Source organism: Salmo trutta, unplaced genomic scaffold, assembly GCF_901001165.1.
Source record: "Salmo trutta unplaced genomic scaffold, fSalTru1.1, whole genome shotgun sequence".
NCBI lineage: Eukaryota > Metazoa > Chordata > Actinopteri > Salmoniformes > Salmonidae > Salmo > Salmo trutta.
Genome location: NW_021822597.1, coordinates 52,606 through 64,179, shown reverse-complemented (window position 1 = coordinate 64,179; position 11,574 = coordinate 52,606). Strand labels below are relative to the sequence as shown.

Below are 11,574 nucleotides of genomic sequence, written 5' to 3'. Positions count from 1 at the left end.
CTCTCTCTCTCTCTAAATTAATCAACACAACACATCCCTGCTGCTACTTGTTGAGGTCACTAGGTGTTGTGTTAAGGCTGCTACAATATCATTGAGTTACACAGCTACTTTAGCTGTAATTTAGCTACAGCTTTTAAATGTTATAAAACAGCATTCAACATGAGGCAGACAGATCTTACATTTCTCCAGTGTGTCAGCGAGCTCTTTCTGGTTCATTTTCCTCAGGACGTGCAGTGTGATCTTCAGAGCCCCCTCTCTGGCACTGCTCTCCTGCTTCTCATCTTCAGCATCCACCACTTCCTCATCCTGCTTCTGACTCTCAAAGCCTTCTGGGAGTTCAGGACTAAGAATCCTCTTGAAAATCTTCAGCTCGTTCTTCACAAATGTCATCATTTTCTCTTCAAGCAACTGAAATAAATCATGTAAATAAGTTAAGCAAGAGAAGAAATGCTTTCTCATTAACACAATAATTAATAATTGACAGATCAACTTTACTTGAGGTAAACAAAAACAAATGTAGATAACAGGATCACATACACTGAATATAGAGTCCAGGTCTGTTTGATGACACTGGGAAGACTGACCACTGAGAATCTCTGACTCTGATCTCTCCTGTTGGTTTCTGTGGAATAAACATGAGATTACAGTACACACCACACACACCACACACACCACACACACCACACACACACACCACACACACACACACTCTCTAGTCAGAAATGACTAGAGACAGTGTTGTTTAACTCACTGACCATGACCCATGAGTTCTTCTTACCTTTGTTCAGTAGAAAAGTCTCCCTCTCTAAAGTATATAGGTTTATCCATAGACCGATCACTCTTCATGGATATTGATTAAATAAATTATGAAAGAGATTGATGTGTTATTTCACTATCTAATCATGGCATGGCGTTGTTCAATGACAGACATGTTTTTGTTTAAAATCTATCACTTGATGGTTTCATTTCAGAGAGACAAATGTTTTTTTTTTGCAAAATGCTATGTATCTGCCTCACTCTCAGAGAAATCAGTAGTACTGCTAGGTTTAACACAGTAATAATATATATCTGCCTCACTCTCAGAGAAATCAGTAGTACTGCTAGGTTTAATACAGTAATAATATATATCTGCCTCACTCTCAGAGAAATCAGTAGTACTGCTAGGTTTAATACAGTAATAATATATATCTGCCTCTCAGAGAAATCAGTAGTACTGCTAGGTTTAATACAGTAATAATATATATCTGCCTCACTCTCAGAGAAATCAGTAGTACTGCTAGGTTTAATACAGTAATAATATATATCTGCCTCACTCTCAGAGAAATCAGTAGTACTGCTAGGTTTAATACAGTAATAATATATATCTGCCTCTCAGAGAAATCAGTAGTACTGCTAGGTTTAATACAGTAATAATATATATCTGTCTCTCAGAGAAATCAGTAGTACTGCTAGGTTTTACACAGTAATAATATATATCTGCCTCTCAGAGAAATCAGTACTACTGCTAGGTTTAACACAGTAATAATATATATCTGCCTCTCAGAGAAATCAGTAGTACTGCTAGGTTTAACAGAGTAATAATATATATCTGCCTCACTCTCAGAGAGATCAGTAGTACTGCTAGGTTTAACACAGTAAAAATATATATCTGTCTCACTCTCAGAGAAATCAGTAGTACTGCTAGGTTTAATACAGTAATAATATATATCTGCCTCACTCTCAGAGAAATCAGTAGTACTGCTAGGTTTAACACAGTAATAATATATATCTGTCTCACTCTCAGAGATCAGGCTATATGGAGTACCAGTACTGAGTCAATGTGCAGGGGTACCAGGTAGTTGAGGTAATAACGAGACTATAAGGAGTACCAGTACTGAGTCAATGTGCAGGGGTACCAGGTAGTTGAGGTAATAATGAGACTATAAGGAGTACCAGTACTGAGTCAATGTGCAGGGGTACCAGGTAGTTGAGGTAATAACGAGACTATAAGGAGTACCAGTACTGAGTCAATGTGCAGGGGTACCAGGTAGTTGAGGTAATAACGAGACTATAAGGAGTACCAGTACTGAGTCAATGTGCAGGGGTACCAGGTAGTTGAGGTAATAACGAGACTATAAGGAGTACCAGTACTGAGTCAATGTGCAGGGGTACCAGGTAGTTGAGGTAATAACGAGACTATAAGGAGTACCAGTACTGAGTCAATGTGCAGGGGTACCAGGTAGTTGAGGTAATAATGAGACTATAAGGAGCACCAGTACTGAGTCAATGTGCAGGGGTACCAGGTAGTTGAGGTAATAATGAGACTATAAGGAGCACCAGTACTGAGTCAATGTCCAGGGGTACCAGGTAGTTGAGGTAATAATGAGACTATAAGGAGTACCAGTACTGAGTCAATGTGCAGGGGTACCAGGTAGTGGAGGTAATAATGAGACTATAAGGAGTACCAGTACTGAGTCAATGTGCAGGGGTACCAGGTAGTTGAGGTAATAATGAGGCTATAAGGAGAACCAGTACTGAGTCAATGTGCAGGGGTACCAGGTAGTTGAGGTAATAATGAGACTATAAGGAGTACCAGTACTGAGTCAATGTGCAGGGGTACCAGGTAGTTGAGGTAATAATGAGGCTATAAGGAGAACCAGTACTGAGTCAATGTTCAGGGGTACCAGGTAGTTGAGGTAATAATGAGACTATAAGGAGTACCAGTACTGAGTCAATGTGCAGGGGTACCAGGTAGTTGAGGTAATAATGAGGCTATAAGGAGAACCAGTACTGAGTCAATGTTCAGGGGTACCAGGTAGTTGGGGTAATAATGAGACTATAAGGAGTACCAGTACTGAGTCAATGTGCAGGGGTACCAGGTAGTTGAGGTAATAATGAGACTATAAGGAGTACCAGTACTGAGTCAATGTGCAGGGGTACCAGGTAGTTGTGGTAATAATGAGACCATAAGGAGTACCAGTACTGAGTCAATGTGCAGGGGTACCAGGTAGTTGAGGTAATAATGAGACTATAAGGAGTACCAGTACTGAGTCAATGTGCAGGGGTACCAGGTAGTTGGGGTAATAATGAGGCTATAAGGAGTACCAGTACTGAGTCAATGTCCAGGGGTACCAGGTAATTGAGGTAACATGTGCATGTAGGTAGGGGTAAAAGTGACTAGGCAATCAGGATAGAGATTATATGTCTTCATCCAGGGAGTACACACACACACACACACACACACACACACACACACACACACACACACACACACACACACACACAGGGAACGCTGTGTTTGTTTAATATTGTTTTAGGACTATGAAAATGGACAAAAGGATTAGCCTATGGATTATGAAAACAAAAATAAATGTGAAAATGGGAGAGGAGAAATGACTAGAGACAGTGTTGTTTAACTCACTGACCATGACCCATGAGTTCTTCTTACCTTTGTTCAGTAGAAAAGTCTCCCTCTCTAAACCGTATAGGATGCTTCATAGACCAGTCACTCTTCATGGACACACAGCTGGGAACAGGGGAGGCTGGTCTCTCCTGCTTGATTGGACTTCAACACAACAGAGACAAACATTACATCTCTCATCTACTCTGATCTCAGATGGGGAAACAAGCGTTTCATTCCAAAACGCTAAATATCACTTTTCAGAAATGTTGGTATATTATCTCATTGTTTAAAGAAATGATTAAACCACTACAAGGCTTTATAAAGACTTTTAAAGCGGGTAATTTCCACATGAAATGCACATTTGCTGTTATTTTCCCGACGTGAGAAACTGGGTCAAATTAACATGGCATCTGTAAGTGAATTCATATTTAGATATCTAGGTGGGACAACCACATATCACAGTCAGATATACAGGATACCAACATTCCACTCCTAATAAACAATGGATATATAGATATCTAGGTGGATATATAGATATCTAGGTGGATGTATAGATATCTAGGTGGATGTATAGATATCTAGGTGGATGTATAGATATCTAGGTGGATATATAGATATCTAGGTGGATATATAGATATCTAGGTGGATATATAGATATCTAGGTGGATATATTTACATTAACATTTACGTCATTTAGCAGACACTCTTATCCAGAGTGACTTACAAATTGGTGCATTCACCTTATGATATCCAGTGGAACAACCACTTTACAATAGTACATCTATATCTTTTTTTTTTTTTTTGGGGGGGGGGGTAGAAGGATTACTTTATCCTATCCCAGGTATTCCTTAAAGAGGTGGGGTTTCAGGTGTCTCCGGAAGGTGGTGATTGACTCCGCTGTCCTGGCATCGTAAGGGAGCTTGTTACACCATTGGGGTGCCAGAGCAGCGAACAGTTTTGACTGGGCTGAGAGGGAACTGTGCTTCTGCAGAGGTAGGGGGGCCAGCAGGCCAGAGGTGGATGAACGCAGTGCCCTTGTTTGGGTGTAGGGCCTGATCAGAGCCTGAAGGTATGGAGGTGCCGTTCCCCTCACACCTCCGTAGGCAAGCACCATGGTCTTGTAGCAGATGCGAGCTTCTACTGGAAGCCAGTGGAACGTGCGGTGGAGCGGGGTGAAGTGAGAGAACTTGGGAAGGTTGAACACCAGACGGGCTGCGGTGTTCTGGATGAGTTGTAGGGGTTTAATGGCACAGGCAGGGAGCCCCGCCAACAGCGAGTTGCAGTAATCCAGACGGGAGATGACAAGTGCCTGGATTAGGACCTGCGCCGCTTCCTGTGTAAGGCAGGGTCGTACTCTGCGAATGTTGTAGAGCATGAACCTACAGGATTGGGTCACCGCCTTGATGTTAGTGGAGAACGGCAGGGTGTTGTCCTGGGTCACGCCAAGGCTCTTAGCACTCTGGGAGGAGGACACAATGGAGTTGTCAACCGTGATGGGGAGATCATGGAAAGGGCAGTCCTACCCCGGGAGGAAGAGCAGCTCCGTCTTGCCGAGGTTCAGCTTGAGGTGGTGATCCGTCATCCACACTGATATGTCTGCCAGACATGCAGAGATGCGATTCGCCACCTGGTTATCAGAAGGGGGAAAGGAGAAGATTAATTGTGTGTCGTCTGCGTAGCAATGATAGGAGAGACTATGTGAGGATATGACAGAGCCAAGTGACTTGGTGTATAGCGAGAATAGGAGAGGGCCTAGAACTGAGCCCTGGGGGACACCAGTGGTGAGAGCACGTGGTGCGGAGACGGATTCTCGCCACGCCACCTGGTAGGAGCGACCTATAAGTTAGGACGCAATCCAAGAGTGAGCCGCGCCGGAGATGCCCAACTCGGAGAGGGTGGAGAGGAGGATCTGATGGTTCACAGTATCAAAGGCAGCAGATAGGTCTAGAAGGATGAGAGCAGAGGAAAGAGAGTTAGCTTTAGCAGTGCGGAGAGCCTCCGTGACACAGAGAAGAGCAGTCTCAGTTGAATGACCAGTCTTGAAACCTGACTGATTTGGATCAAGAAGGTCATTCTGAGAGAGATCGCAAGAGAGCTGGCCAAGGACGGCACGCTCAAGAGTTTTGGAGAGAAAAGAAAGAAGGGATACTGGTCTGTAGCTGTTGACATCAGAGGGATCGAGTGTAGGTTTTTTGAGAAGGGGTGCAAATCTCGCACTCTTAAAGACAGAAGGGACGTAGCCAGCAGTCAAGGATGAGTTGATGAGCGAGGTGAGGTAAGGGAGAAGGTCTCCGGAAATGGTCTGGAGGAGAGAGGAGGGGACAGGGTCAAGCGGGCAGGTTGTTGGGCGGCCGGCCGTCACAAGACGCAAGATTTCATCTGGAGAGAGAGGGGAGAAAGAGGTCAAAGCATAGGGTAGGGCAATGTGAGCAAGACCAGCGGTGTTGTTTGACTTAACAAACGAGGATCGGATGTCGTCGACCTTCTTTTCAAAATGGTTGACGAAGTCATCCGCAGAGAGGGGGGGGAGGATTCAGGAGGGAGGAGAAGGTGGCAAAGAGCTTCCTAGGGTTAGAGGCAGATGCTTGGAAGTTAGAGTGGTAGAAAGTGGCTTTAGCAGCAGAAACAGAGGAGGAAAATGTAGAGAGGAGGGAGTGAAAAGATGCCAGGTCCGCAGGTTGGCTAGTTTTCCTCCATTTCCGCTCGGCTGCCCGGAGCCCTGTTCTGTGAGCTCGCAATGAGTCGTCAAGCCACGGAGCAGGAGGGGAGGACCGAGCCGGCCGGGAGGATAGGGGACATAGAGAGTCAAAGGATGCAGAAAGGGAGGAGAGGAGGGTTGAGGAGGCAGAATCAGGAGATTGGTTGGAGAAGGATTGAGCAGAGGGAAGAGATGATAGGATGGAAGAGGAGAGAGTAGCAGGAGAGTGAGAGCGAAGGTTGCGACGGCGCAATACCATCCGAGTAGGGGCAGAGTGAGAAGTGTTGGAGGAGAGCGAGAGGGAAAAGGATACAAGGTAGTGATTGGAGACTTGGTGGATATATAGATGTCTAGGTGGATATATAGATATCTTGGTGGATATATAGATATCTAGGTGGATATATAGATATCTAGGTGGATATATAGATGTCTAGGTGGATATATAGATGTCTAGGTGGATATATAGATGTCTAGGTGGATATATAGATGTCTAGGTGGATATATAGATGTCTAGGTGGATATATAGATGTCTAGGTGGATATATAGATATCTAGGTGGATATAGATATCTAGGTGATATAGCGTTTTGCAAAAAAACACATTTTCATATTTTCACATTTTCACATTTTCAAATCTAGAACAGTCATATAGAATGTACCCATAAGCAATCATTCATGAATAAAAAGCATTTTAGAATATACATTCTTAAACAATATTGTCAGCTCACCTATTAGTTTTGATGTCATGTCCCCCAGAGATGCTCATTTTAGAGGCAGGGCCCCCCTCCTCTCTCTCCCCAGAGAGACTCATTTTAGAGCACTGAGCCCTAAACAGAGAAACAGAGATCCAGCATGTTGGTTGTGGTTAACACAGTAACAACTAAACAGAGATCCAGCATGTTGGTTGTGGTTAACACAGTGACAACTAATTATTTTTTTCATTATCTCTTAGAAATAAAACCGTTTACTAACAGACACATCCAAACAGTCAGGTGATTTAATGTAATTACTTTTTCTAGCCCAATGACTACTCAAAACCCTCCCACAAGGCCTGAAAACTAACTAATAGCCCCTGATAGGCCTACATCTTATTTTGGGGCGGAAGGTAGTCTAGTGGTTAGAGCGTTGGGGCGGCAGGTAGCCTAGTGGTTAGAGCGTTAGGTAGCCTAGTGGTTAGAGCGTTAGGTAGCCTAGTGGTTAGAGCGATAGGTAGCCTAGTGGTTAGAGTGTAGAGGCGGCAGGTAGCCTAGTGGTTAGAGCGTTTGGTAGCCTAGTGGTTAGAGCGATAGGTAGCCTAGTGGTTAGAGCGATAGGTAGCCTAGTGGTTAGAGCGTTAGGTAGCCTAGTGGTTAGAGCGTTAGGTAGCCTAGTGGTTAGAGCGATAGGTAGCCTAGTGGTTAGAGCATTGGGGCGGCAGGTAGCCTAGTGGTTAGAGCATTGGGGCGGCAGGTAGCCTAGTGGTTAGAGCGTTAGGTAGCCTAGTGGTTAGAGCGTTAGGTAGCCTAGTGGTTAGAGCGTTAGGTAGCCTAGTGGTTAGAGCGTTAGGTAGCCTAGTGGTTAGAGCGTTAGGTAGCCTAGTGGTTAGAGTGTAGAGGCGGCAGGTAGCCTAGTGGTTAGAGCGTTGGGGTGGCAGGTAGCCTAGTGGTTAGAGCGTTAGGTAGCCTAGTGGTTAGAGCGTTAGGTAGCCTAGTGGTTAGAGCATTAGGTAGCCTAGTGGTTAGAGCGTTGGGGTGGCAGGTAGCCTAGTGGTTAGAGCGTTGGGGCGGCAGGTAGCCTAGTGGTTAGAGCGTTAGGTAGCCTAGTGGTTAGAGCGTTAGGTAGCCTAGTGGTTAGAGCGTTAGGTAGCCTAGTGGTTAGAGCGTTAGGTAGCCTAGTGGTTAGAGCGTAGAGGCGGCAGGTAGCCTAGTGGTTAGAGCGTTAGGTAGCCTAGTGGTTAGAGCGTTAGGTAGCCTAGTGGTTAGAGCGTTGGGGTGGCAGGTAGCCTAGTGGTTAGAGCGTTGGGGTGGCAGGTAGCCTAGTGGTTAGAGCGTTAGGTAGCCTAGTGGTTAGAGCGATAGGTAGCCTAGTGGTTAGAGCGATAGGTAGCCTAGTGGTTAGAGCGATAGGTAGCCTAGTGGTTAGAGCCTTAGGTAGCCTAGTGGTTAGAGCCTTAGGTAGCCTAGTGGTTAGAGCGTTGGGGTGGCAGGTAGCCTAGTGGTTAGAGCGTTGGGGTGGCAGGTAGCCTAGTGGTTAGAGCGTTGGGGTGGCAGGTAGCCTAGTGGTTAGAGCGTTGGGGTGGCAGGTAGCCTAGTGGTTAGAGCGTTGGGTAGCCTAGTGGTTAGAGCGATAGGTAGCCTAGTGGTTAGAGCGATAGGTAGCCTAGTGGTTAGAGCGATAGGTAGCCTAGTGGTTAGAGCATTAGGTAGCCTAGTGGTTAGAGCATTAGGTAGCCTAGTGGTTAGAGCATTAGGTAGCCTAGTGGTTAGAGCGTTGGGGTGGCAGGTAGCCTAGTGGTTAGAGCGTTGGGGTGGCAGGTAGCCTAGTGGTTAGAGCGTTAGGTAGCCTAGTGGTTAGAGCGTTGGGGTGGCAGGTAGCCTAGTGGTTAGAGCGTTGGGGTGGCAGGTAGCCTAGTGGTTAGAGCATTAGGTAGCCTAGTGGTTAGAGCGTTGGGGTGGCAGGTAGCCTAGTGGTTAGAGCGTTGGGGTGGCAGGTAGCCTAGTGGTTAGAGCATTAGGTAGCCTAGTGGTTAGAGCGTTGGGGTGGCAGGTAGCCTAGTGGTTAGAGCGTTGGGGTGGCAGGTAGCCTAGTGGTTAGAGCGTTGGGGTGGCAGGTAGCCTAGTGGTTAGAGCGTTGGGGTGGCAGGTAGCCTAGTGGTTAGAGCATTAGGTAGCCTAGTGGTTAGAGCGTTGGGGTGGCAGGTAGCCTAGTGGTTAGAGCGTTGGGGTGGCAGGTAGTCTAGTGGTTAGAGCGTTGGGGTGGCAGGTAGCCTAGTGGTTAGAGCGTTGGGGTGGCAGGTAGCCTAGTGGTTAGAGCGTTGGGGCGGCAGGTAGCCTAGTGGTTAGAGCGTTGGGGCGGCAGGTAGCCTAGTGGTTAGAGCGTTGGGGCGGCAGGTAGCCTAGTGGTTAGAGCGTTGGGACGGCAGGTAGCCTAGTGGTTAGAGCGTTGGGACGGTAACCAAAAGGTTGCAGGATTGAATCCCAGAGCTGACAAGGTAAAAATCTGTCGTTCTGCCCCTGAACACGGCAGTTAACCCACTGTTCCCCGGTAGGCCATCATTGTAAATAAGAATTTGTTATTAACTGACTTGCCAAGTTAAATAAAGGTTTAAAAAAATAATGTGTTAACCTTCAGTAGCTGTAGTATAATACTATGGTAATGCACTGAACAGGTCGATGAATCTAATATTAATACTATGGTAATGAACTGAACAGGTCTATGAATCTAATATTAATACTATTGAGATAGAACTGTTACCTTCAATCTAATGCATCCTAACATCTGATCAGCCATTGAGATAGAACTGTTACCTTCAATCTAATGCATTCTAACATCTGATCCGCCATTGAGATAGAACTGTTACCTTCAATCTAATGCATTCTAACATCTTACCATGGTCACACTTGATAACTGTCACGACTCCTACCGAGGGTGGCTCCTCTCCCTGTTCGGGTGGCGCTCGGTGTTCGTCGTCCCCGGCCTACTAGCTGCCACCGATCCCCTTTTAGTTTTTCTGTTGGTTATGCCTTTATTAGTTGCACCTGTGTTCATTTAGGTAATTAGTGGTGTTATTTAAGCCCGCCTCCCCACCTGTTCTGTGTGTGGGCTTGTTACGTTTTGTTTCACTGTGTTTGTGTAGTGGATCGTGTTTTGGACTTTGGGTTTTGTTACGCCCTGTTGTTTTTGGGCATTTTCTCTTTTGTGGTACTTATTAAATAGTATTGTACCAAACATTTTTCTGCCTCCTGCGCCTGACTCCACACCCACGACGTCCAAGCGTTACAATAACTTCCTACTGAATTAACTCAACATGGACATTAATAGTTGCAAAATAACACAAGGCAACAACAACAATAAACTGAAGTTACAGGCTATTTATTAAATCAGTTTACCAGCTCCTGGTAGGCTACACAAGTGGCACAAAATGATTTGCAACGACTCCTGTCATTTCAACATATTTATAGTATTAAATGGTAGGCTACAATAGCCTAGATGGGCATAACGATTAATAGGCTACAGTAGCCTAGATGGGCATAATGATTAATAGGCTACAGTAGCCTAGGTAGGCATAAAGATTAATAGGCTACAGTAGCCTGGGTAGGCATAAAGATTAATAGGCTACAGTAGCCTGGGTAGGCATAAAGATTAATAGGCTACAGTAGCCTAGATAGGCTTAAAGATTAATAGGCTACAGTAGCCTAGATAGGCTTAAAGATTAATAGGCTACAGTAGCCTGGGTAGGCATAAAGATTAATAGGCTACAGTAGCCTAGATAGGCTTAAAGATTAATAGGCTACTGTAGCCTAGATAGGCTTAAAGATTAATAGGCTACAGTAGCCTAGATAGGCATAAAGATTAATAGGCTACAGTAGCCTGGGTAGGCATAAAGATTAATAGGCTACAGTAGCCTAGATAGGCTTAAAGATTAATAGGCTACAGTAGCCTAGATAGGCTTAAAGATTAATAGGCTACAGTAGCCTAGATAGGCTTAAAGATTAATAGGCTACAGTAGCCTAGATAGGCTTAAAGATTAATAGGCTACAGTAGCCTAGATAGGCTTAAAGATTAATAGGCTACAGTAGCCTAGATAGGCATACAGATTAATAGGCTACAGTAGACTAGATAGGCATACAGATTAATAGGCTACAGTAGACTAGATAGGCATACAGATTAATAGGCTACAGTAGACTAGATAGGCATACAGATTAATAGGCTACAGTAGACTAGATAGGCATACAGATTAATAGGCTACAGTAGACTAGATAGGCATACAGATTAATAGGCTACATTAGCCTAGATAGGCATAAAGATTAATAGGCTACAGTAGCCTGGGTAGGCATAAAGATTAATAGGCTACAGTAGCCTAGATAGGCTTAAAGATTAATAGGCTACAGTAGCCTAGATAGGCTTAAAGATTAATAGGCTACAGTAGCCTAGATAGGCTTAAAGATTAATAGGCTACAGTAGCCTAGATAGGCTTAAAGATTAATAGGCTACAGTAGCCTAGATAGGCTTAAAGATTAATAGGCTACAGTAGCCTAGATAGGCATACAGATTAATAGGCTACAGTAGACTAGATAGGCATACAGATTAATAGGCTACAGTAGACTAGATAGGCATACAGATTAATAGGCTACAGTAGACTAGATAGGCATACAGATTAATAGGCTACAGTAGACTAGATAGGCATACAGATTAATAGGCTACAGTAGACTAGATAGGCATACAGATTAATAGGCTACTTGACGGCCACACAGTTGTTTCATTCTCCACATTTAATGTCAGGTTCATTGTGGAGTT

The 11,574-nt window shown here is 44.7% G+C and overlaps 1 long non-coding RNA gene across 1 annotated transcript; it reads right to left on the bottom strand.

Moving 5' to 3' along the window:
• Window positions 1-573: 573 nt before the first annotated feature.
• On the bottom strand, window positions 574-10,317 carry LOC115182854 (uncharacterized). The gene is made up of 4 exons (XR_003873898.1): window positions 9,667-10,317; window positions 6,807-6,905; window positions 3,428-3,544; window positions 574-622 (listed from the first exon to the last, which is right to left on the bottom strand). It is a non-coding gene; the product is annotated as an uncharacterized LOC115182854 (long non-coding RNA).
• Between the last annotated feature and the right edge of the window lie 1,257 nt (window positions 10,318-11,574).